Source organism: Austrofundulus limnaeus, unplaced genomic scaffold (assembly GCF_001266775.1).
Source record: "Austrofundulus limnaeus strain Quisiro unplaced genomic scaffold, Austrofundulus_limnaeus-1.0 Scaffold523, whole genome shotgun sequence".
Taxonomy (NCBI): domain Eukaryota; kingdom Metazoa; phylum Chordata; class Actinopteri; order Cyprinodontiformes; family Rivulidae; genus Austrofundulus; species Austrofundulus limnaeus.
The window spans coordinates 223,229-229,602 of NW_013952925.1; the positions used below are offsets into that span (position 1 = coordinate 223,229).

General features: G+C 40.4%; 1 protein-coding gene across 1 annotated transcript in view; it reads right to left on the reverse strand.

Moving 5' to 3' along the window:
* dpp10 (dipeptidyl peptidase like 10) overlaps positions 1-6,374 on the reverse strand; it is a 151,007-nt gene that overhangs the window by 122,570 nt on the left and 22,063 nt on the right. The window contains exon 3 of the mRNA XM_014026070.1: positions 5,334-5,565. The gene's annotated coding sequence lies outside the window, so the exon portion shown is untranslated. The remainder of the gene's footprint in view (positions 1-5,333; positions 5,566-6,374) is intronic.

Sequence of the window (6,374 nt, forward strand, 5' to 3'; positions counted from 1 at the left end):
GCCAGGAGACGTAGGGAAATAAACGGGACGACGTAGGAAAGCGGAAACAGCTGAACGTCACGTGAGGTAAATATGCGCTACGTCAGAATTTATTCGGCAAACATGTTTCCATCTCCCGTTTTGCGCATTAACTACTTTGCGAATCATCCAAAAACCACCTCAAGCAAGCGTAAAAACGTTTTAGCGAATTGAGGATTTTTTTTCYGAATTTTGCTGTTTCCATCTGACTTTTTTTTCACATCTTTAATGCAACACTTCTAAATGTGCATCAAAAAGCCTTGATGGAAACACGGTTAATGAGTTCTGGGTTCTTCAGTGAATCACCACCTTAACGTGGTGGAGGGGTCTGAGTACCCCTGAGATCTTGGGGTCTACTCTGTCTGGGAAGTTGGTCTACCATGGCCCAAAGGCCTCAGTGGTCAGATCAGGAGAGTATAAAAACCTTGAAACCTCGCCTGGAAGAGGGAAACCGGAGCCAGACCTAGAGGGGAGCTCACTGGAGAGCACCTGGCGGTCAGGTCTTGACTCCTGTCCTGAAAGGGCAGCAGAAACACCTCCACACAGGTGAACCACCTGGTGAGGTCAACTACAGCCGAATCAATACAATCCTTGATATTTAAGTTCTGAACATTCATGTATTTAGTATCAGGTTTAAAACCCACCAAGTTCTTTATGACGTTAGTTTCCCCAAAGCAATTCCAGCCATAATTTATGGAAGAAGAAACACGTGGAGTGGAGAGGAGGATGAATTATGAATGAAAGGGCAGCCTTGTTGAGCACTGAGCAACATGATAAATTGCCAATCAGTGGAAAGCACCCGAATGTCAAACAAGCAGGTCTTTGATGGTCTGCGGGGCCGTTAGCGTGAGCTAATAAAATGTTTATTAAGTGTGGCCCCCCGGGTGACGAGACATTTATCAGAGCGTCAACCTCTCAATCCTCTGCCTGTAACAAACTGCTGATGCTGAACRGCGCACGTGTTTCTCATGGGAGTCGTCTCATTATCCTCACAGATCAATAACGTCACTGCAGCGCTGTGCAAAAATCCTGATGCACGCCTCCTTTATTTATATTTTCCTCCCACGCAGCCTGACGTACCTGTAATATTTTAAAGTGGTCTGAATCAGCAGTTCTGCAGAGGTTCTTCAGACCTGGATCACTTTTTTACCCCTAGTTTCAATTTAGTTCATTTARCATCGAGTCACGAGTCACAACAAACAACACATCTAAAGTTCTATTGTTCCTGTTTGTAATCATTACAAACACAAACATCCAGTTAGTTTACGCCAAAAATAAACAGATTTTTCTCCTCAGAGCATTGATAAACCAGCAAAACCTTGGAGAAAATCAGAAAGACACGAGCAAAAATCACCAAGTGAAACAGGAAAGTTAGCTAGACTCAGGCAAACCTTTGAGACGGGTGAAAATCAGCAATGGACAAGCAAATATTAGTGAGACGTTTAGGAAAAAATCATCAAGGAGTGCACGTAAATCAACAAGACACAAGCAAAAATCATAAAGTGAAACAGGAAAGTTAGCAAGACACAAGCAAATCTGTGAGACACAAGGAAAAATCAGCAAGTGAAAAAAGGAAAATCAGCAAGATACGCAAAAATCACAAAGTGAAACATGAAAATGTGCAAGACAAATGCTAATATTAGCAAGATATGGGCAAAAATCACTAAGTAAAAAGACGAAAATTTGCAAGACACAAAGAAACACAAAAGGCAAATCTTTGAGACAAGGTAAAAATCAGCAACGGACCAACAAATATTACCAAGACATCTAGGAGAAAATCATCAAGGAGTGCACGTAAATCAGCAAGACACAGGCTAAAATCACCAAGTGAAAAATGAAAATTAGCTAAACACAGTCAAATCTCAGCTAGATGTGGGCAAAAATGAGCAACGGACAAACAAATACTAGCAAGGCACGAGCAAAAATCACCAAGACCTTGAAGAAAATCTGCAAGACATGGGCAAAAATCACCATGCGAAACACAAAATTCAGCAAAACGCAGACAAATCTCTGTGAGACACAGGTGAAAATTAGCAAAGGACCTGTGAATAACAGCAAGACTCGCTAAAGACAGCAAGAGACGAGTAAATAGCAAACCAYGAGTGAAAATATGCAAGACACGGGAAAATCAGAAAAATAAATAAAATAAAAACAAAAAAACCTGCTAAAACGAGCAAACCATAAGCTGAAATGAGCAGTACCATAAATAGCAGCAAAATAGTAGCTAAAGGCTAAAATGAGCAGAACAGTAGCTAAACGAACAGGTAAGGTTAACAGTTGCTAAAATGAGCAAAATGGATACTAAAGATGAAAATAATACAACAGGAGCTAAACGATCAGTAAAGTGCAACAAACTTGTCTTTGTTCTTTCAGGAAAATAAAGAAGGATGTCCACAAGGCACTGCCTCTTAATGAAACAATCCCATATTTTAATCATCTCACAGGCAAGTCTGTCCTCAGCCTTTCAAATGTCCATCACTCAGAGCTGACATTTATCCACAAACTGTTCGGGTCAAACAGGAAATGGAGTTTTTAAAGGTCAGGAGGGAATATTATACTAACAGGAGAGTATCACTGCATTAATTATCACTGTCAGCTTTTATAAGACAAACTGCACAGGATAACATGTCGTGAATTTTAAAATAAAATATTACAGACATTCAGCTGCACATAAATGATCCCAGCTGATGGTTGAAAACATTCAGAGGAGGAAATGACATCAGTCTAGTCTCAGTGGATAAAAGCTTCTTTTGTTGGAAATTYATGGATAAAAACAGAAAGTTTGTGGCATTTCCTTTGAAACATTGTGTGTGCTCTGTACTGACAAACACACCTTTTAATAAAACCAGTCTCATATGATATGTGAAAACACAGACTGGTCACAGTGAAGGACTTCAACAAGGATAAATTTATCTTCAAACCTGAAGAAGCATCAGGATCAGAACAATCATGGTGGAAAGTGAGGGTCACCGCTCTCCAGATTCCACTCCTTCAAACCACTCAGCGGCGCTCATTTCATGAATATTACAACTCTTTTCACCCAAAACCTGARATTATTGGCAGGGGGGCGGGGACACTGTTGTGTGATAAATATTCAGACAGAAGAGTCTGGCTCATCTGTGACCGAGGAGGGACACTGAGAAATCATCCTGAGTAAACCAGAGAAAACATCAAATCAGCTCCACGAACAGAGCCGGTGTCTAATCATCTGGACCTGAACCGGACAGGAAACACTGAGGCCTCTAACGTAGACCCGTGTTCTGAGACCCATCAGACCAGATGGCTTCGGCCCTGGAGGGGAGATCCAACGCTCCATGACTGAGAGGAGGAGGAGCAGGAGGAGAAAACTGGCCCTGAGCTGCAGGCAAAATCACATTTAATCACCAGAGTGACCCGAGCCGTGGAGGAAGTGGATCAGGAAGTTCTGCTTGACTCGGGTCATTTCAGAACCATCCATCACCTCCACAGTCATTAAGATTTCACTTTCTCCTGCTAAACCTTGAAAACAACTCAAAACAAACCAATTATAAGATTTTACCTGCTGCAGTGCAGGAAGTAACACTTGTCTGAACAATGACTCAGCATTCTCACGCTGACTCATCACATTATTGTTTTAAAGTGTTTCTAATGTTCTACAGTTTCACTCCTTAGTGTTACTTTAGCTGCTCTTACATCAGAACCTTCAGMTGGACTGTGACATTTTTAATTTATATTTATAAATATGTTTCCCTCAGAAATTAATTCTCTCTTAAATCCTTACAGAATTATTGTTTTCTTTAAAGTCTGCTTCAGCTACTGGTTCTGTTTCAGTCTTGTGTTGTACTATTCTTGTACGATTAGTTTCTAGTAAGAATTTAGTTCCTTATAGCAAGCTTTTTGTTATTTGTAGTTAGACGTTTAGTACTTTTAGCTTGTAGCTAGCCTTCTTAATTTAAGCTTTTAACTAGCCTTTTGTTACTTTTAGTYAGGCCTTTACTACTTTCAGCTTTTGGCAAATCTTAGTACATTTAAAGTTTACCTACTCTTGTTACATTTAGCTAGCCTTTTATTATTTTAACTTTTAGCTAGCCAAACTGTAGCTAACCATTAGCATTTGTTACCTTTAGCTCCCTTCTGTTAGCATTTGTTACTTTTAGCTCCCTTCTGTTAGCATTTGTTACTCTTAGCTCCCTTCTGTTAGCATTTGTTACTTTTAGCTGCCTTCTATTAGCATTTGCTACCTTTAGCTGCCTTCTGTTACCTTCTGTTAGCATTTGTTACCTTTAGCTGCCTTCTGTTACCTTCTGTTAGCATTTGTTACCTTTAGCTACCTTCTGTTACCTTCTGTTAGCATTTGTTACCTTTAGCTGCCTTCTATTAGCATTTGTTACCTTTAGCTGCCTTCTGTTACCCTTGATTAGCATTTGTTACATTTAGCTGCCTTCTGTTACCGTCTGTTAGCATTTGTTACGTTCAGCTGCCTTCTGTTAGCATTTGTTACCTTTAGCTGCCTTCTGTTAGCATTTGTTACCTTTAGCTGCCTTCTGTTAGCATTTGTTACCTTTAGCTGCCTTCTATTAACATTTGTTACGTTTAGCTGCCTTCTATTAGCATTTGTTACCTTTAGCTGCCATCTGTTACCGTCTATTAGCATTTGTTACCGTTAGCTCCCTTCTGTTACCGTCTGTTAGCATTTGTTACTTTTAGCTGCCTTCTATTAACATTTGTTACGTTTAGCTGCCTTCTATTAGCATTTGTTACCTTTAGCTGCCTTCTGTTACCGTCTGTTAGCATTTGTTACCTTTAGCTGCCTTCTATTAGCATTTGTTACCTTTAGCTGCCTTCTGTTACCGTCTGTTAGCATTTGTTACTTTTAGCTCCCTTCTATTAGCATTTGTTACCTTTAGCTGCCTTCTGTTAGCTGTCCCTAAACGTTAATGTTAGCTTTAGATGATCTAGGGCAGCTGTGGCTATATTGTAGCTTACCACCTTCAGTGTAAATGAGTGTAGTGTGCAGCRCTTTAGACTCTGGCGTGATTCAAGTTCAGGGCGTTTATAATTTTATTCCCAGTGTTTTGCTCGAGGGCACTGCGGCTCAAGGCAGGACTGGTGATTGAATTCTCGACCGTTTGATCAGAAGACAACCACCACAGATAGGTAAAACCTCACCTTGTGTTGCTGCTGAATGTTGATTATGACATGTTTAAGTTGGTAGAAAAACGATGTAAAGTTTGTTTTTCTACAAAGACATCAGTGTTTCTCTGCAGGCAGCTGCTGCAGCGTTTACAAGAAGAAAAGGAGAGAAATAAACCAGGTGTGACATGAGCTCTGTTTACCTTCAGCTTGTGTTTTTGCCTCGGCTGATTCTGTTTGGTTGTGGAGGTAAAAACATCGGCTGGTCTGAAGAAATTAATGCCATCAGCGTCTCAGCGTGGGGATTAATGAGGAGCTGCGGTGCTGAGCCAGGAGAAGGCTGCTCATTTGTTTGGGTACCATCTCCATTAAACAGCAATAAGGAGAATTCATGGAGCTCCATCAGAGCGTGGGGGGAGGAGGCGCCGCAGAACCCTGCATGGGGGGAACACAACGAAGCTCATCAGGCTCACTAACCTCAGATGAAATTAAAAAGCTGTGAACAGCTGCAGAAAACAAAAACACACTCATTTCATCTGTAGTTTTCACACATTTCTGGACTGATTCTCTGCTCTGCTGCCGTCTTTTGTCTGAACAATTAAAGTAACGAAGGATGAAATGTCACAAACACACGCACAAAGAATTACTAAGAATAAACTGAATGCCAAAAAACAGAACAAAAAACATGCAGAAAAATGACAAAAAACCTCTTAAAATTACATTAAAAAGAAAAGAAAACATGAGAAAAAGGCTGAACTTGGGAAATGCATTTTAGTGACTACTGCTGAAAAAGTTGAAACAGATTTTCCAGTTTAATTAAGTAGAACACAGGAAAATCAGCAATACATGGGCATACACACCTGTCAAAAATCAGCAAGACACACAAATATCAGCAAGACATGAGCAAAGATCAGCAAGACATGAGCAAAGTTCAGCAAGACATGAGCAAAGATCAGCAAGACATGAGCAAAGATCAGCAAGACATGAGCAAAGATCAGCAAGACATGAGCAAAGATCAGCAAGACATGAGCATACACACCTGTCAAAAATCAGCAAGACACACAAAGATCAGCGACATGAACAAAGATCAGCAAGACATGAACAAAGATCAACAAGACATGAGAAAAGATCAGCAAGACATGAGCAAAGATCAGCAAGACAAGAACAAAGATCAGCAAGACATGAGCAAAGATCAGCAAGACATGAACAAAGATCAGCAAGACATGAACAAAGATCAGCAAGAC